This window comes from Nothobranchius furzeri, chromosome 4, assembly GCF_043380555.1.
Source record: "Nothobranchius furzeri strain GRZ-AD chromosome 4, NfurGRZ-RIMD1, whole genome shotgun sequence".
NCBI classification, from domain to species: domain Eukaryota; kingdom Metazoa; phylum Chordata; class Actinopteri; order Cyprinodontiformes; family Nothobranchiidae; genus Nothobranchius; species Nothobranchius furzeri.
The window spans coordinates 61,354,952-61,375,956 of NC_091744.1; the positions used below are offsets into that span (position 1 = coordinate 61,354,952).

At 42.1% G+C, this 21,005-nt stretch overlaps 1 protein-coding gene across 1 annotated transcript in view; it reads right to left on the reverse strand.

Moving 5' to 3' along the window:
• The window catches only part of nell2a (neural EGFL like 2a), a 449,405-nt gene that overhangs the window by 375,350 nt on the left and 53,050 nt on the right, over positions 1-21,005 (reverse strand). The window lies entirely within an intron of this gene.

The window sequence follows — 21,005 nt, forward strand, 5'->3', positions numbered from 1 at the left end:
TTGTCTTCTAACTCATAATTCCATATTTGGATCCATATTAGATGTTGCCGTAGCAACCGCTATTCCTGGCTTCCAAACTGCTTGCCAAATCCTCAGACAGAAGATGCATCACCCTGCCAGGGTAAACACAATAATCTTGATAATGTGATGCAACTAAAAGCAATGCAAATGCAGGTCAAACTGAATAAACCCAGATGTATAAAATAAGCTCTGAGGTTTCACTCATAGAGAGCATAGGTCAGGTTTAGGCACTTTAGGTTTTTGAATCCTTGACTTTACCAATTTGTTACTCATTCACAGCATTCAGCGTGTCTGAGAGCACAGGAGGACATTCACCCCTGACTATGCTCTGTGCCAGATGCTTTTGTGAAGAGCACTTGAAATTGAATTTCAATAGATTTGCATTGGCATTCACTCTGCTTCCATGTCCTTGGATTGAGAACCACCCATCGCCCCGCAAGCTAAGAGCCCAACACCTGCCAACAACTGTGGCATTCATATTTTCTTTCACGGGCTCATCAATAATCGCTGTCTCCAGCTATTCAGGAGTCTCACAGATAAATGATGCAGTAAGACACTAACCAGACACCTACTGAAGTATGTGTGTCCTTCACTAAATGAATAAGGCTTAATTAAAACCGTCACTAGCTTTGAAAGTGAGAACAAAATGCAGGATGTGAAAAAGAGGAGGAATAAAAGGGGAGTGAAGTCAACAAAAAACAGCAGGGCAGGTGAGTTTAAACATCTGTCAAAATAAGCTATACAGAAATACTGTCTGGGGATTAAACAGAAAGTGTGATGAGCAAAGGGAGTTCAAACTTGTGGATTTAATGTAGGAACAAATGAAAAAGTCAGTGCAAAGCTGTGAATGGTGTGTGTGTGTGTGTGTGTGTGTGTGTGTGTGTGTGTGTGTGTGTGTGTGTGTGTGTGTGTGTGTGTGTGTGTGTGTGTGTGTGTGTGTGTGTGTGTGTGTGTGTGTGTGTGTGTGTGTGTGTGTGTGTGTTGGAAGAGAAATAAGGAGATGGAAGCAGCAACAGATATTAACTGTCACTGTGTGGGCCAGAAAACAGGAGAGCACGTTCGGTCTGTCCACAGTAACCTTCAGCACAAATCTTGAACAACTGCTTTCCTGCTTTCTGATTGGCCGTCCATAGTAGGACTTAGATTAAGAGCCTATTAGGTATCCTCATCCATCCTGACCCTGCTGACAGCCGTTTGTTAAAACAATATATTAGGAGGTGAGATGATGAGGGGTGCAGCAGGAGGTACGTGGGGATAGCAACCATCTCCATCTCTATTAACACACTCCATTTTCTTGATTGGCCTGTCACATGGACACACGTGATGTGCCAAGCTAAAAGGTTGGCGGAGAGTCAGTGGCGGCTTTTATCTGTGAGCACAGCACCAGGGGTCAATCTGTTGCCACACAGTGATAGATGACTAGATAAAAGATGTGTTTTTTTCGTTTTTCACCTTTCTACATTCCAGAATCAATCATAGTCATATCTGAGGTGGAAGAAATGCTTTGAATCATTCTTTGCTTCACATTTATTCATGAAAGAAGCCATCAGACAACAATTATACAGTGACGTGAAGTCATTTCTTTATTCTAGGAAGGAATTTTCACATTAAAACTATGTGGCATTGATGCATTTACACTCACATGTTCAGCTGATGGTCACATTTATGTAACTCAGCTCCTATTTGACACCACTTGCTGTATTAATGAAAAGTGTCTTTCTCTAGATCAACTTCAACAACTGTGAAAAGATCGCTGAGATTTTCTTAGGAAATTGTGAAGGCAGCCAGTGACCACACTGATGTGTAAACTGTATCAAACATGAAGCACAAACTGATAATAAAACAGAAATGTTAAAGCTGCAGCCAGGGACTTGTTGGGTTACTATGGTAACCACAGACTTGTGAAAAACAGGGAAACAAATACAATACAAATATGGTTTGCAGTCATTATAAGTTACATCTGAAAAAACATCTAAGCAAAAGTTAGATGTGTCAAAATAGGCAGAGCACTTTATGTAGTTTTTATTTTTTTATTTATTTAAAAGTTCAAAGAATCACAGCAGTATTCCTGATTAAGCTGCACATGTGGTTTTATTTTGTGGGTTTTCCTAAAGCTGAGGTAGTAGAAGCATTCAAAAATTAGGATAATATGATATTATATCATGATATATTCAGGGTGTTTTATTTATGTATTTATTTATTTATTTCATATTTTGGATGTTCTACAAAAATCCATAGACACCCAAATCAGTGCCATTTTCACCACCAGAAGAATCATTTCCATGATCATCTAGATTGTTTATTTTATATTTTTATCTATTTATTGTGTGAATGCCTTCTCAAACCAGCTGAATAACTCAAACAGATTGTTTTCACCAAATGCCAGAAGGACATGCCAAAGCATTCGGGTAATTCTCAGTGCCCAGCTCTCTCAAACCCAAATTTATAGCAGTCACAGAAAAAAAGAAAAGAAGAAAAAGAGGCAAAAAGCTGCCCAGGCTATCCCAGAAAATTATCCCCAAGGCTGGTCTTCTGTTTGGGGGGCAGAAATCAGTGTCAGAGGACGTTATGATGAGCTTGTTCTTGTTCAGGAGGTGAGTAATTAGATCATGTTTTACATTGAGGCAGATGGTTTGGATATGCACGTATATGAAGATGTCACTGGCAGCAGATAGAGCAGAGTTAGCTTTTTTCCTTCAGTTTTCTCCAAATTAACCAACTTCTATAGTGCTGGCTTCATTCTACCAGCCACACAAAAGCTTGGTATGAATCTCATCTTCTTACTCTCAGCAGAAAATAAAACATTTTCCCAACCACTCCTTTGAAATTCACATTATTTATTTATTTATTTATTTATATTTTTTTATTAACAGGCATTTGCAATCAAGCATGCCCCAAAGCATTTTTGCCTCAAACACATTTAAAGTGAATTATTTGCCAATTATGAGTCTGATTCCAACACTTGAATTAGATGATCTTATTTTAATCTTAAAGAAAATTGGATTTGAGATTTTGGAAGTGGTGCTAGCTTCGTCTTGACCATTCTTCTTTGTGGTGAACGTGGTCCTTTGAGACCCAGCCAAAAGTTGGTGCTATATTATTGCACGGCTGATGTAAAACTGTAGACAGTGGGTTAATGCACCCGAAGCATTGAAAAATGACACAGCGCGTCACCTCCTGATGCATTGGGAGCCCTCATTTTTCTACGCTTCGGGTGTGAGAATGTGTTCGTTAATAATAAAGACCGTAGGAGCTGAGTGTTGCCATATTTATCCGACAATGATCAATAGTAATGCTGTGATTGGAACTTTGATCCAATACTTGTGTATTGCTGCGTAATCCCGTGATTAATTTAAAAATCCTTCATATTTACCCCAAATGAGAAAGCTATAATGTTAACATCAGCAGATAGAGGGCGCTGCAGGGTGTTTCTTGTGCTAGATTCTAGAATCTCAGTTAGGTCAGTGGAAACTGAGCAATTGATCAGGAGTTGTTTTCTTATTTTCTAGTGGTGGTCTCTAGCAGGAATAAATGCCTTGCAAGTTGTACTTTGGGGGTAGTAGCTCTGATGCACTTGTTTCAGGAAATAGTAGAATAGAGCTGAACACGACAGGATTGGGGTCTTATTTCCGGATATTTGGAGATCTCAGCTCTGATTGGATAACAGCAACACGACTCTACCACTGATGAAGTTTGCTCTGCCTCGTTGAGGTTTTATCTCCACAAATAACTTAAGCATGGATGAATTATGCTGTGTGGTGGAGTTGCTAATGCTAACAGTTAGCTTTGACTAGTCGGAACATTCGCTGCTGTTTCCTGGATGTTAAACCAACAACAACCTTCCCTGCCGCGACTCAGGATGGGTGAGTCCATGAATGTTAACAATACCACCGCCTATTTTCTATCAGAAGATAATGCATGAGATAGGTGTAGGAGACAATTTTCATGTTCAGTCTGCATGAACTAACAATGGCTGATTATGATCAGAAATAATCATTCAAACCTGTTTTTTTCAGTGTTCCACACCTTTAAGTTTCTCTAGTCTTTAGGGATACTTTTTCATTTATGCTTGAAAAACGTCAGAAAAAAAAGCCTAATCGGTGCTCAGAACTAAAAAGGTCAGAGCTTACTCTGTCGCAATAAAAGTGTTGAGTCAATCATACACAAAAAAATGTTGCGCTGCAGCTGATTAAAGAGTCTAACGTGTGGAAAATCCAAATAACAGGTAGAAACCACTCTGTGGGTGAAGATGTTGTCTAAATATAGGACTCTTCCAACCGGATCAATCACTGGGAACAGGCTGATACATAACAAAGAGCATGAAATCATAGAATGATGGAGGGAGTGAGTGTGTATTTTTTTTTGGTAAAATCTGCAAGAAGTCGTGACAATGTAAGCCATTGTTTTCTTGTCACCACCAGAAAATTCTAACAATGCCCAACATTCAAAAACTCAAGATGACTTCCTCATAAAGCTGGAGTACCATCCAGCTCCTGAGGATACTTGTGGATATTTGAAGCAACCACGTACTGTCAGACATCTTCTTTGAAGTGTGTGTGTGTGTGTGTGTGTGTGTGTGTGTGTGTGTGTGTGTGTGTGTGTGTGTGTGTGTGTGTGTGTGTGTGTGTGTTAAACATGATTTAGCAGCGTGAATCACCTCGTCCATGCAGTTTTATTTACCAGCAGAAGGTTATAGTTTCAATCATTTTTGTCATTAATGTGTTTCAATCAGTGGAGCATCATCATCATCCGTCACTTGCTATTGTGTGGCTGGAGGTCCAAACAATCAAAAAAGGAGAAGCAGAAAAGACAATCAGAGGTCTTTGAAACGCTGATGTTAGCATCTCACCAAGCTGTGTAACCATATTCTTTCTCTTTATATTTGGTTTGGTTGCATTTTAACGACAGTATTCTGGGTTCCATAAAGCATGCTACCTTAAGGATCTGAATTTTTACGTATTTGGTAACAGTAAACAAGGACAGGATGATATAGATTTAATTACCATATGAAAGTAAAAGTTTTGAAGTAAACACTTCCACACCTATTTATCCAGTGGTTCCCAACCTGGAATCTACAACCTCCTTAAGGAGCTGACTAGGTATTGCTGGGGTCATCAAAATTTTGTCATGCAGCGGTTGTGAGGTTCCGAACTGAAACTTTTCAAAATTTCATTTATAAAATCCCAGTAACACACCCTGTAGATTGAAACAAGGAGAATATGTTCAAAAGCCATCAACTGCTGTTTATCTCCTGCAAATAAACATTTGTAACTATTCACTTTTAATGTGTGTATGCAGGTTGGAGTTGGCGTCAAGGTTCCTGGATGGTCATGACCACAGGCAAGGTGGTCCTCAAGGAAGGGATGCATGGAGGTCCCCACATCCTCCCACCCACCACGCGATCCATTATGTTGTGATGTCTTAAAATGTGTTTTTGTGTTTGAGGTGTTTATTCCTGCAAGTCAACTCTGTGCCTTGTATGCAGCAGAGTGAAGGCACATGTTTGTTTTTTCCTCCCTCATCCCTCCCTGCCCTCGTCTCGCTCGTTTCTTTGTCTGCAAAATGGGAGTGCCGTGATGGCTGCATGACCACAGTCAACCATTTTCCTGTTGACGTGTTTTATGTGCTGTATGTCTGATCATGGAAAAGTTGTACTGAAACTACTTTTTGTTGTACCAGGATGCTGGTTCAATGACAAGTAAAGCTTTTCCTATATGAAAAAAGGTTGGGAACCACTGTATTGATCTACTAATTAGCACTTAGCAATGGTAAGATTATGAGCTGAGATTAAGTCAGACTTTTCATTGCTGCTATCAAAAATGACGCATTCACGAAAGAAAAGGATGATTGTTGAGTTTCAGATTGGTTGAACACCAATTAAACCAACCACCCGATTTAGTGATTTGTTTGATTGAGCCTGTTTACAAGCTTAAATATCACCCGCTGCAGCAAATCATAGCACTCTCAGTCTGGCAGAATGTCTCAATAATCCTACAGAAACAACCTTGCAATGCAGCAACTCAAGCATATTTTATTCTACAGTACAAATCTTCATATCTGTGAATTTTGCATCACACAGTTACTTTGTATAACGTGGCTATCCAGCATGAAACAAAGAACATAAAGTAGTTTGATAAGACAGTTCTGCTAACTCATATTGAATAAGTTAACCTGAGTAATTCAGTGGATGAACTGTGACCTCCATCTGCACCAAGAGGCAATCTGCCATGTGGTATCTGAAGGACGCCGATGGAGCAGCGCTGAGTTACAGTTATTTACAGTGGAGGAGTCTGCGTGGATGATGGAGGGATTATTTTTGTTGGGTGACATTTCACTAGGGTCACAGAGGTAAAACACAACCAGTCAGGAAGTGTGTGTTTGTCCCTCTGTGTATGTGAGAGTGATTCATCTGAGTGCAGGGGGGGGCAGGACCCTGGCAGGTGGGGAGCCTTGGGGGTTCGGGGCTCCTCCTGGCAGTGATTGAGGTTTGGAGTGGGCTGCGCTCTTCAGTCGGTGCAAATTAACCTGCTGCCACCTTGTGACATTTAAAAAAAAAATAAACAGAAGCAGGCAGATCAATCGGTGCACACCAGTCTGTGTGCTCAGACACCACGCACATGCAGTTATGGCTCCATTTGGTAATCTGCACATGCAGTTCTGATTGTTTTAATCAGATATTACATTTAATAGTAAAGAAACAACTTATTGCTATTGCTATTTGAGCACGAGCAAAAGCAAAATCCAGTAGCGAGGACTGTGACACGCATGATCGGGGACATCATGAAAAAAGAGGAAAAGAAAAACTAAAGTGATGAATCCATCTGTCTGTTCACTTTCTTTTGCATATCCATGGCTGGAAATAACTAATTCAGAAAGGAAACCCAGCCACCCCAGTGACACTTTCCAAATCCTCCTGGGGGCTCCCAGTAAAGCGGGATTATATAATCCCTTTAGCAAATTCTGAGTCTGCCCCAGGGACTCTTCCCAGTGGGATGTGTCTGGAAAACCTCCAAAAGGAAGACAACAGGAGGATTCCTACACTGTCCACCTGTGCCAGTGGTAGCACCAAGACTGTTTCTTCTACAGTCATCACAGAATTCAACAATATTCCTGTTTCTTTCCAATTCCACACAACACTTTGTAGGTTAGCATGCATTAGTGCGTCGCTACTTTCACATTTACTGCAGATTTTTGATTACACCTAACCAGGAAAACCATGTCAGTTTTTCAATAAAGTCTTTGTATGTTCCATCGTTGTTAGGCAACATTTACCCTTCAAAAACAGAGAACAATGCTAGCAACAAAATCAAATTTGAATCCAAGCTGTATTTTTCCAAATTGAAAAGGAGATTTGTGTTTAAAAAAAATTTCTAGGCAAACCTCTTTTTTTGTTTGTTTTATTTTCAACAAAAGGATCCATTAGACAAGACAAACAATCAGTGACCCAACAAAAGCCTGGCTAACTAGTCCTTGCCAGGATTCTGTTTGTTGCAGAAATACATTCAAATACACATCAGTAAGCCACAACATTGTATTTATCTGGTAAATTATTATATGTTCGAACCAGAACCATATGTTTGTGTGTGAAAATGTTTTAGCACACTACTATGAAATTAAACCGTCAGGGAGAAATTTTCAATTTTCATGGAATTTACTTATAGACTCACAGTTTGTTTTGATTGCTTGTACATATTGTATATGAGAACAGTCCTTTGTCTACCTGCTTTATCTTATTTTCATCTTGGATGCTTTTATCGTATCTGTTTTTCTTTAGTGTGTAAAGCTAACTATGTGCCTGTTGCTGCTGCCTCTTCGCCAGATCGTCAGTGTATGCTGTTGAATGCATTCTCAATCGACTCATTTGGTTAAATACAGGTTAAAAATATATAAATATTTTTAAAAGTTTTGGGTTTGTAACATCCAGCAGTAAAGAACTGAATTAAACTGAACACCTTTAAAATCTTTTAAACATTTAAATATTTGTAAAACTGTAAGATATGCTGGTGAAGATTCTCAGTCATCCAGGTCATGGTAATCCAAAGGGGTTCGAATGAAGCAACTGGACTTCTTTGGTTTCTCCTACATTAAACAGAGGAGGACGCAGGTTTTACCTTTCAAGCACCTACAACATATTTAATCCTAATCCGAAAACTGTTTAACTCCAGGTCACACCCTCCTGCATCTAATAAAAACAACCACTCCCACACAATAGAGCCTAACGACACCAATGACTGCTCAGGGAGTAGGGAGGAGGGGTATTCTTATGCAGTTTCTGCTTGTTAAGCATCAGTTGTCATCAGCAGTTTATGAAATGAACCCTTCCATATTCCAGTCAGAATTGACAAAGCTCCTCGGGTGAGATGCAAGACATTTTCAAGAAACTGATTAATTCCAGTTGACTTCATTTGAACTCTTTTGAATATAGCTGTCTTTGCTGGTCCCAAACTTGTTTAAAACTTTTAAAATGATCAGGTTATCCGGACGTTCCCTGGAGGTGGGTTCACTTGGGGTGTCTGGGACTGGGGGGCTGCTGCCCCCCTCTGGAGGTGCTTGTGTTGCCTCGGGGGGTGGACCACTGGCGGTTGTGAGTGGGGCCCCTTGGGGGTCTTGGCGGTGGCCATGGGTCGCTGCCTGGCAGCTGCATTGCCCCTGAGCGGGTCTGGGTGGGGGCCTGGGGGCTCGGGGTGTGGGGATAGCCGGCCCCATGTAGGGATATGGCCGGGGCCTTGGGGGTCGGGTCCTGACATGCATGCTGCCGGGAAGAAGAAAGGAACATGCGGCAGTGCTGGCCCGGGCTTAGGAGCCTCGGGTAGACCTTGGCTCCTCTGCTGTTCCATCACAGGAGAGGGGGATGTCCAGGAGGGGTAGGACCCAACCTTACCTGGATGTCCTATGTGGGATCTGGGTCCCTGGGCTCTGCTGGGTCCCCGGCAGGGGTGGTCGCCCCTGGGTCCTGGGTTGCTGGGTCCCGGGCTCAGCCGGTTGGCGAGTGGGAGGCTGCGGGCGGGCCAGTGGGCTTGCCGCTGGTATCTCCCGGGACTCTGCCGGCTGCTGGTTGTGGCCCCACGAGGCGATCCTCTGCACCTCTCGAGGGGGCCAGGGGCTTTTCTGGTCGCAGTCTCCTTGGGGTCCTTGTGCTGATCTGTGGCCCCTCACACTCTCTATTGGACGCTCCTATAGATAAACCTTACATAAATAAGCGCATGTCCACACACAGGTGCTCACGTGGTGCTCTCATAAGTATGGACTTGGGCACGTTCAACACAAGTCTTGAGGCTGATTGGCACTAAATGCACTGTGATTTATTATCGTGTGATTGTTCAGTTAAACAATGCTGATTATATATGTCTTCATCAAGTTGACGCGGTGATAGCTTGCTCCTGTTGTATTGTTGTTTGTCCCTTTTCTGCAGGTCTAGAAGCAGACTCTTGTTGATCATTGACTGTTTATTTTTGTGGAACACTGAACCCAACCCAATGTTCTTCATAGAAACACAATCTTAAATCACAAATGACAGTCTATAATTACTAACACACTGAATGTGACCCCACTCAATTAGACTGGATTATAACTGGAGGGAAATTATTTGTTTGTAATTGGATGTAAATTGGAATGGTTTCTTTTTTTTTTTTAGTACAACACCTTGAAATGTAATTTATTTCATATTGATGGTGTCTAAATAAGCTGAGTGTGAACAGGGTGATTGTGTGTAACAAACCATTTGACAGCTCGGGTTTTAGTAACTGGTGCACATTAACACTAAGTCATCAATGCCGAAAATGATTCAAATGTATCAGACCATCGTCTCCTCCTATTGTTTGTCCTACAGACATCCGTGGCAGCTCTGGGACATTTATGAAGTGAAATCATCATGGTCAAAATTCCAGCACAACCGAAGCAAAGGCCTGACAATCACACGAGGGAAATGAGAACTCTCGCAAACATTTTGAGACAGGGATCTACTGAATCTATGGCGTTTAAAGCGTGCCACAACCCGTGCACGCGCATTGGGTCCACAGCGCGCGTGTGAACGGGACTCGCGAGCGAAAATATACATGGCAGCGCGCGTGTGAACGGGACTCGCGAGCGGAAATATACATGGCGAGAGGTCATTTGTGCACTGAGAGGGAGCAAACTGTGTCTGTGAGCGCACAAGGATGTGCACAAGTGACAAACCTGCGTGCGCGCGTTGTCAACGAGCACACGGCAGAGGAAAACGTGCGCGCGCGGTAGCCTCTGTGCGCGCTCGGCAGCCTCTCTGCGCGCTCGGTTTCTGACTCCTGCTCGCTCGGCTGTAAGGGCTTTTGGCACTCTGGAGGCGTGGCCTGTGGCAGATCTTCTCTGTCCTCTGATTGGTTAGTTTACCCCGCACTTTACCCTCTATCTATATAAAAAAGTCTGATATTCAGTAGTTGCTGGCATAGCTCAGCTGGGAGAGCGGGTGACTCTCACCCCGGAGGATCCAGGTTTGAGTCTGGGCAAGGAAAATGCAGTAGATGTCATGTTAATTTTTCTTAATTCCAGGTATTTTACAGTTGTGACCGTTCAACTGTCATTAAACGTCCGAATGTTTGCTGGGCAGTGTTTTAAAAAGTGCACATAAGCTAGATGGTTTTAACCATATAAAATTACATTTTTTTGTGATACTGGAAAAATACATACTGAAATAAAACTACTGATTGAAAACTTTATGACTGTGGTTGTACAATATATGACTCACTAATACACTGCAAACTCCCTTAGAGTGGGGCTTCCAGAGAGAGAGAGAGAGAGAGAGAGAGAGAGAGAGAGAGAGAGAGAGAGAGAGAGAGAGAGAGAGAGAGAGAGAGAGAGAGAGAGAGAGAGAGAGAGAGAGAAAGTTCTTGCCTCATTAATGAATTGTTTATTTTTTTCAGTATTTAATTGACAAATTATCCTTTCAAATAATTAATTGATGAGTTACATAATTGTCCATTTAGAATTGTTGAATGGACTGAGTCAAGTTTGGTGCACTTTATATATTTTAAAACATGTTTTATTTTATTTTAATGATGCATATAAATAATTTAAAGGTTAATTTAATATATTTCTATTTTTTCATTACCTCACCCTTGTTTTGACAAAAACGGGACCTTGCTGGATAATATCATGGAGAAACTATTTGTTCACAGTACATGGCTCAGTGAGGATCTGTGTACCAAAGGAGGAGATACTCAGAAATCTGTCTGCAGATTGTTACAACCCAGACTGGAAGTGGTGGGCTGTAATAAGAAAGGAGACCAAACAGAGGAGTGGGGGTTCAACAACTGATTTATTTAACAAAAGTAAAGATTTACTAATAGTATGTATTTTTCCAGTATCACAAAAAATGTAATTTTATATGGTTAAAACCATCTAGCTTATGTGCACTTTTTAAAACACTGCCCAGCAAACATTCAGACGTTTAATGACAGTTGAACGGTCACAACTGTAAAATACCTGAAATAAAAAAAAATTAACATGACATCTACTGCATTTTCCTTGCCCGGACTCGAACCTGGATCCCCCGGGGCGAGAGTCACCCGCTCTCCCAGCTGAGCTATGCCAGCAACTACTGAATATCAGACTTTTTTGTATAGATAGGTAGAGGGTAAAGTGCGGGGTAAACTAACCAATCAGAGGACAGAGAAGATCTGCCACAGGCCACGCCTCCAGAGTGCCAAAAGCCCTTACAGCCGAGCGAGCAGGAGTCAGAAACCGAGCGCGCAGAGAGGCTGCCGAGCGCGCACAGAGGCTGCCGCGCGCGCACGTTTTCCTCTGCCGTGTGCTCGTTGTCAACGCGCGCTCACAGACACAGTTTGCTCCCTCTCAGTGCACAAATGACCTCTCGCCATGTATATTTCCGCTCGCGAGTCCCGTTCACACGCGCGCTGCCATGTATATTTTCACTCGCGATTCCCGTTCACACGCGCGCTGTGGACCCAATGCGCGTGCACGGGTTGTGGCACGCTTTAAACGCCATATAAATCCTCCTTAAAGGTTCACGCAGAACCATTTTTAATGATTTTTTTCTGAATATAATCAGTCACTCTGAGTTTTTCATACAGGCTGAACATGATAATAGTCCCCTACACCCTAGGGGCTGCATGACTTAATTTTTTTTAAAGTCGACAGTCAAGTAAGGAAAATCGAGTTGACTTTGACTAGTCGTTGATGTCGTCATACACCTGAAGCGGGTTGGTTCGCTAGAGTTTTTGACAATTAAAATTGTGCCCACAGTTTCAAAGTTACACATCTCTTTTAACAACGGTAGTTTCTGCATCTTGCTTCAGTCCTCTCCCCCTGCGCAGCGGCCGCAAACTCACTGATGCGTCTGAAGCCTCTCGGAGTTCCTGCTGTTCTAAACATTAAAATAATTATTTCATTTTCTGTTCCTCACTTCTGATTACCTTCAATGGTGTCTGTTTGTTGCAACCACCAGGTACAAAAACTAACTTGTTTTTTATTTGACTATTTTTCTGTCCTGTATCTGTTTATTATCTTCCTGCATCTCCTCTCAATCCTAAAGAAAAACTGCTACCTGGGTTCATATATATTCACCTTATGAGTTACCTTTGAACTGCAGTTCTAAAAGATCTACCGACCGCAAAAACAGCGAAGTGAGCGCTGCGCACCGGCCGCACCGGTGAGATGTGTCACCGGAGGACAAAACAGGTGCTGTGCCCCGCTCCACAGCAGCGAAACGTATCAGCCACAAAGTAAAGACAAAAAACATAAAAGGAAATGAGCCGACATGAATGATCATGTGTTAAATTTGTTTTTGAGGTGGTGACACCTAATTTGATAACGTTACTGTGGCCATGCTCAGGACGCAGATGTCTGGAGCGCGTCAACAATCAGAGCTTTGCATGCGCAAGCTTGTTAAGGTTAGGATGGGGGTGAGGGGAAGGTTAAATTGCAAGAGGGTAAATGTCACAATTTCGTTAAATGTCCGTTTTACGGCGGGTGTCAGTACCGACGCTCTGGCACAGCGCGTCGCCTCCAGACGTGCAGGGGCTCCTTACCTACTGTCTTTCTGAGGACTGCATCTTGTCAGTCATTATCACGTGACAGCGACTAGTCGAAGACAGGCATAAAAAGTCACTACAGGGCAGTGAAGTCGATAAATCGACTAGTCGACTAGTTGATACAACCTCTACTACGCCCATCTGCTGCATTAGCTTCTGATAGAAAATAGTGAAAATCTAGGATTTGAAAACCTTGACAGATCTCACCCTGTCACTTAACATTCATGGGCTCACCCATCTTGGCTCATGATGGGGAAGGCTGATGTTGGTTTAGCGTCCACGAAACAGCAGAGAACGTCTTGGCTAGTAGAAGCTAGCCGTTACCACAAGCAACTCCACCATCTGAGCCCCCTTCCCAAGTATAACTTACAAGTCATTCATTCCTACTAGAGACCACCGCAAATAAGCTGATTAAATGAGTAAATGACACATTTCAATAATCTAAATTCAATTATAGTGTGTACATAATGTTTTTATGTCTTTATTTGTATTCAGTCAGATAAAGTGTGTTTTTATTATAATATAATGAAAAGCCATTTGTAGCAAATACAATACAATCACCGCTCTGCTCTGTGTCTTGTTGTCTCATTAATCATGAGGTTGTTTGTTTTAAATAAATGATAAGTGAAGTATGTCAGAAACAACACTCCTTGTGATGTGCCATGCATCAAAGTGAAGCCGCCTTCCACACCATGACTCTCTAATATTTTCTATTTTACAGAGTATCATTTTGTATTTCACATTTTCCACATGAATGCATTAAGCATATTCAAACAGACGTTATTTATGAGCCCTTCTGACAGAGATGTTCTAAAGTAGGGCATTTCAAAACAGAGCAACAATAAGAGATGAATAATGGTATTATCTCAACATGTTGAACCGTACGCATAGTTCAATTTGGAAACAATCACACAGTCTGTCACTTCGCTGTTCCTCACTTTTCTGTTTAATTCTGCACAAAAATGTGTGTGTGTGTGTGTGTGTGTGTGAGTGCGTGCGCGCGCATGTGTGTGTGTGTGTGTGTGTGTGTGTGTGTGTGTGTGTGTGTGTGTGTGTGTGTGTGTGTGTGTGTGTGTGTGTGTGTGTGTGTGTGTGTGTGTGCATCAAAGTTACTAATTTGACCTGAAGCTTTGGAAAAAACAGAGTGGGGGAAAGCTGGGAGCCTTTTTTGTTGGGGAACTCATCACTTGAAAACATGCCAGCTTACATATGCACACACACATGCATGCACACACACACATGCTAGCACACGCACACACATGTATGCTCGTGTGCGCACACACACACACACACATGCATGTACGCACGCACGCACTCACACATTCACACACATGCATGTGCACACACACAGAAACACACACACTCACTCACGCACAAAGGCAGGGCTAGTACTCCCCTGAGATTTCCCTGCTGCTGTGTCTATGAAAAATTCACACAGAAATGATCTCATCAGCTATTTTGAGTCTGTCTCTGACCCAGGAATCTTTTAAAGAGCTAGGATCTGTCTCTTCTTTTTGTGAAGTTTGCTTTGGACTAAAACCCACAAACATGGTGTGACTGCACATAAAACAGATGTTTAGTCGAGAGCCTCTAAACGCGTGAGTTTTAAAATATCCATCCCGTGTGCTACGCAAGGAGGAATTGCCTCCAAGTTGGACTTTTCATCTCATCCTGCAGGCTCCGCTCTGTTGAAACTCATCAGGAATTGAAAGCAGATGATTTCAATCATCTTCCTGCACAATTTACGCAGCCACAAAATGGTATATCTATTACTGGAACACAAGCATTGGTTTTTCTACCTGCAGGATTTGCAATGGTTTGGAAAGTCTTCTTTTATTCTCAAAACAGGATACGGACACAATTATAAAGTAAGGGAGTCACAGAAACAGACAAGAAAGAAAAAAAATCAATTGTTTTTGAGCATCAGCAAATTGAGTCAATTTCAGGTTTCTCTGTGAAGTCTCTGATGCAAAAGCTCACCACAAACACTGCCATCCAATTTCATAGAGAGAGCCAGTCTGCTCTTAAGATGAATAGTCTGAGCCTGAAGTGTTGATGTTGGAGACACAAGTCTGTCTGCTTGTACTTACTTTCACACGGGTAATGAGACGGGCTCTTCTGTCCTTGTTTCTACGAACAACAAACCGCTGAAAATGTTTGAGACGCTTGGGAGTCAAGCATGAGGCGGCAATGAAACAAACATCAAACCGGCTCAAGAAAGTAATCCCTTTTTTGGGTTTTTAGTAGGTTTTCTTACTTGTGACAAATAGTAATCAAACAGTAAGTGCATTTATTTGGTCATGCTAGTCTCAGAAAGACTTCAAACCGCAACATTTGACAAAGGTAAAGGTTTCTGCTATTGCAGCAATTCGCTTGGTTTACCATAAAGCGCAGTCGTCTGATGCTATCTGTAAATAAAGGTAAGCTAAAGGGATGTTCTGGGTTAGATGAGTTAGGGCCCTTTTATATGCGTATCAACAGTCAGTATCTTGTCTGTAGTCTAAATTACTATTATTTGGAAAAATTACACAAGAAATTGCTATTAAATGCTGCCTTTCCCTTAGTTAACATAGGTCAGATCCACTCAACTCTACATGAACTGGGTTGTTTTTCTGTTGCAGCTGAGAAATGGCTCTAGTGAGTGGGCTGGCATAGCAGAGAGCTGGATCTGGGAGTGCAAGGTGATCTGTTTGTCACAAAAAACACAACACAGCACAAAAATTGTGGACATGGTGGTGATGTTGAACACTTGACTCAGTCGCTGGCTTTTTGTCAGACTCTGAATGTGGAAAACTCTGGAGCACCCATTAACTCCACCCCCTATACAAGGGGTCACCAACCTGGTGTCTGCGGGCACCATAGTGTCACCAGGGGCCACATAAGTCAGCCACAGGCAATCCTCCACATAACATGAGTCTAAGATAAAATTAAAACAAATTATGCTTTTTTATTCATAAATGCTTTAATATAGATTTTAAAACTACAACTTTCTTTAAAATTGTGGAGACCATGGACAGCTCCTTCAGTGGCAGACTGAGACATCCCAGATATAAAACAGAACACTACTATGGGTCATTCATCCCCTCTGTGTATATATAACCCATCAGTTTAACTGGTACTGGCATTATCCTGGTACACAATTACATCAATGCAATGTTCAGCATGTGTTCGATACTTGCGCAATACCATATGTACATAGATCTGGAAACACAAGTTTCCTTCTTATTTGTTGTTTTTAGTGGTTGAAGGTTACAATAATGGCTTACTGCCTTTGTGAGTTTACCTGTAATCTTATTATTTGTCTTCTTATTTTTCTCTAAGTGTATGTGCTGCTGTAGCAAGTGAATTCCCCATTGTGGGATTCATAAAGTCTATTCTATTCTATTCTATTCTGTTCACCCTCTCCTTGTTCTGCTCTCCCTACTTATTCCACCTTCCTCAGGATCCACTGATTTCCCTCTTTCATATTCACACTCTCTCTTTCTTTACATTTTTTAACCACAATTGTCTATTTTTTACTCATTTTAAATATATGTTTAATCATTTTCTAAATTCTTTTTTAGATTTTACATTTTTTGTTTTTGTGAAGAGCCTCGTGATCTTTATCGTTAGGGGCGCTATAGAAAACATCTTCTTCTTCTTCTTCTTCTTCTTCTTCTTCTTCTTCTTCTTCTATTCTATTCTACTCTATTCTATTCTAAAAATTTTAATATGTTTATTATACATGAAGCTTAGTTTAAATCTGATCTATTCTAGTTTGAAGGTCACGTTAGTATCAACCTGGTAGCCCTTCATATGGCTCAGTACCCGTGACGAAGATCTCAGCTTCACAAAGGTTGGTGACCCCTGCCCTAGACAGTTAGTGACTGTCATTTGCTGATGTCACATTTTTGGCCCGGCTCAGTATGCACAGAACCATATTAAAGCAGGTATTGAGCCGGCAACCTGTCACCAATTACTGATGGAAATGCCATCCAAGCAGGCCAAATCTATTCAAGTCGTGCTAAGTAATTACTGATGGGAACCACGTCCCCCAGATACAGACGTTGCATTGCAGAGTCATCAGACAGGATTACCAGAACTTGTCTGATAGGGGTCAAAATGTAGGTTTGCATGAGGTGTGGTGGTTGTTTTGCGCCTGAAACTACCTGAATAGTCCCAGGAGCAAAAACCAGGATTGTTGCTCAGTACAAATAAAGCCAAGAGTGGCTTGTTATATTTGAAGCAAGCTTTACAAACCCCAGAGTAATTTTGTCGGCCGTATGAACAAACAACACATTCTCACTCCCAGCGCTTCAAAAACAAACGCTTGATCAGCCACCCTCCGCGTCAGACCCCTGATGCCAAAAGTGCCCTTTTTCATCACTTATGTGCGAAAAGGGTTTTCCCCTTTTCTGACTGCAGATCCCAATGCAGCGTAAAACTGACGTGATGGGATATCTGCTGATGTGGCACAGAACAAGCTCATTTAACCGCACCTAAACCTTAACGTTTCACTATTTATAACCTTCTCCTCACCCTCACCCTAACCTTAACACTTTTGCTACCTAAAACGTTACTCTCACTGTGATCAAGCGTTTGTTTCTCATGCATTCTGACTGTGAATTTTCGTATTTGCCGCCCAAGGGGAACGTTAGAACAAACCATCTGGCAAGGGGGAGGTTACAAATACCCTCTACTTTTAACCTCCACATTGGTAGTTGAAACCTCCAATAAATAGGCTAAAATTATGAACAGAGATGGTTGTGTTTGGAGTGGTGCTGTGTGTGTGTGTGTGTGTGTGTGTGTGTGTGTGTGTGTGTGTGTGTGTGTGTGTGTGTGTGTGTGTGTGTGTGTGTGTGAGTGTGTGTGTGTGTGTGTGTGTGTGTGTGTGTGTGTGTGTGTGTGTGTGTGTGTGTGTGTGTGAGTGTGAGTGTGTGTGTGTGTGTGTGTGTGGTGGGGTGGGGGGGGATTGGGGGTAAGGAGAAGGAGGTATAAAAGGGATTTTGCATTTTAACCAATGATTTTTAACCTATGGGGGAGGTGTGGGGTAATGTTTTAATCTTGTACAACGTTCTGAGCTGCACTCGTATGAAAACGCTTCGTAAATTAGGTTTGATGGACTGCCTGCACCACACATCGTATATATGTCGATGCACCACACTGAGGAGCTTCCGTTTCCAGCCACTTCTCTTAATCTTTCCACAATCAAACATGCGGGATCCGTTCAGAAGTCACCTCTGACCCAGAGTTGATCTGCTGGGTGTCACTGGGTCAGTAACAACTGCTGTGGGCTGACTTTCAGTATGACCTTTTTGTATTCAATCTAAAAGTGTGTTACACCCTAACGTGGCACCAGAAGTGTTCTGTACTGAGAGTCGCGTCCAACACCTGCAGTTTTGTCCTCATCTATTCTGGAAGCTAAACTGACTTTGGTCAGTAAATGAAGATGCAATAGGAATGTTTGGGAATAAAAACATGTTCTGTTGAAAAAATATGAAAAATGTGATTATGGTTAATCCCTGCAAATTTGTTTCTAATGACTCCAAATTCACACAATAATCGGATAAACAATCCTTTCATTTGCCAGCTGGTCAATCCTGAAACACACAGATGTACGTGGTCCCACCTTAAATCAAATCTTAGTTAGCGTGCAGATCCGCTTGAGCTAATTATCTAAACAAATGCTCACATCGGCAAATTAATGTGAGATGTGCTCAAGCTGTGGATCATTATTCTGATAGTAAGCATCCGTGTGACATTAACTAAAAGCCCCGCCGCCTGATGAATGCTCAAGTCTCATCTCGATGAAGCTGATAGAGTTTATCTGACAGGAAGTGTCTGGACTGAAAGTAACAAAATAGGCTGAGACACGTTCTCACAAACAGATGCTCCATAACGCCACACACTTGAAAGGAGAAGATCAAGAAGACTGTATATCGATAGGGCAGCTGTCAGGGTCAAATACAGAAGGAGCGGGATTACTTTGATGCCATGTTTGCTCATTAATGCCGGGGATACACAAGGGCTAGCAGTTACTACATTCTTACTGCAGGAAAGCGTGATGATAAAGTTATTATTTTTTAATGATGCATCGAGAAGTTCAGCTCAGGAACTGTCAGTTTTAAGTCTGAGAAGATTCAAATAACCTGCTTGTTTATAGTGGAGGGTGGGTTTCAGCTGGCTAATGTATTTTAACAGTGTTCTAGTTGCTTGCTGCGATATCTTAAAATAAATGAGTCTGTTTATGTAGAACTGCAGAATGAATTGCAGGAAGCACAAAGCAATAGGAGAAAACATCTACGGTCTGTAAAGACACGACCCACTGCGGGAATAAAAGAGAACCGTTTTTGATTCCACTGAAATATTGAATTGTTTTCTTAAAATTAAAACCTCAGGTGATTTTTCTTATAGTGACGGTGTGTTCTTCCCTGGTGAGAGGGGACGATTCATACCTAAATCATTGCAGGCAACCAGTATTTATGTGTTTGAGTAAGGCCTAGTCCACACGTAGCCGGGTTTTAAAAAAAAAACGAATATCCGCCCCTCCAAAAACTTGCATCCACACCACCTCGTTTTAAAAAAAAACTCTGTCCACACGTACCCGGATAAATACGTTGTTAAGGACATGCCAGACCTGTAGGTGGCAGTACTTCCCCCGTTCTTAACCTTGTCCTTCGTCTGTGGTCTTCCGCAAGGAGCAGTAATTCCGCTTGCAAAAACAAACAAGCAAAAAACGCTTGGACAATTGATAAAGCGAGCGCAGCTCTGAGGGCATCCATGCTGTCGGCTATTGTAAACACAGGTCGCACACGTGATGTCAGCATTTTTTTGACGAGGAAAGTGACGTTGCGGACCTTAAAACTCCGGTTTTGTCTGTCCACACGCAGACACCCAAAACGGAGAAAACGCAGATCTTCACTTTGGCCGGAGTTTTTAAAAAGATCAGTTTTCGTGTGGATTACAGGCCAAAACGTAGAAAAATATCTATGTTTTGGCAGATCCCCCGGCTACGTGTGGACAGGGCCTAAGACCTTAAGATGGCTATTAGGGTCAAAAATTCCCAGGAGGGAAACCTCCAGCAAAAAGACAAGCCCACCATCCCTTTAATCACTGGCAACGAGTGAAGTGGTAAATGTGTAAAACAACAACGTTTATGAATGGTGAAAGATTGGTAACTTTGTTACAAATCAGTAAATGTGTTTTGTCCTCACAGGCTCCCGTGGAAGGAAGCATGGCGTCTAACATGGCGTCACCCAGAGACTAAAGCCTAATTTATACTTCTCCGTCAGCTCCATGAGGGACAGACACGCACGCACGGATGGAGACAATTTGCCCTCAGACTTCACCGTCCCCTGGGGATTGTGGCAAAGCAATTCCTGGCCAGGACAACAGAGGGCGTAGCGCTGTTCTGTGGTATCCTGTCATGTATCCGGTCCAAGAGAGTGTGTTTATATTGTGTGTGTGTTTTTTTTTTTTTGTATTTAAGAGAATTTTTTACATGAACAAATTTGTCACTCACCCTCCTCCACCTCTTCATGCGCTCTCCACCTCTAAACCCACATTTCCCATCCTTTCCATCCAAGAATAAAACTCTCGCTGCATATCTTTTCACTCCTGCAGTCACGGGTGAATAAAACATTAATACTTTTAGAGTTTTTCCACAAGGTATTCTTCAAGCTGTTCCGTGTCTGCCGCTAGACATCCTCAGCCCTCTTTATGTTTTTGAGTGCGCAATGGCGGCGCTGTTGACGCAAGCTTGCATTTGTTGTCTCAATGGATGGATGTTTAGAAAAAGGAGGTTGACTCCGTCCGTCCTTGAGAGCCTGTCGGAGAGCCCTCGAAAGGATGGATAATGGTGTCGCGTGCGTCCGTCCCGACGCACAAGTATAAGTTAGGCTTTAGACCCACTCCCATGTATTTCAGACCTGATTTTTATAGTTATGAAATCACCACTTATTTTTCAACAACTGTGCATCA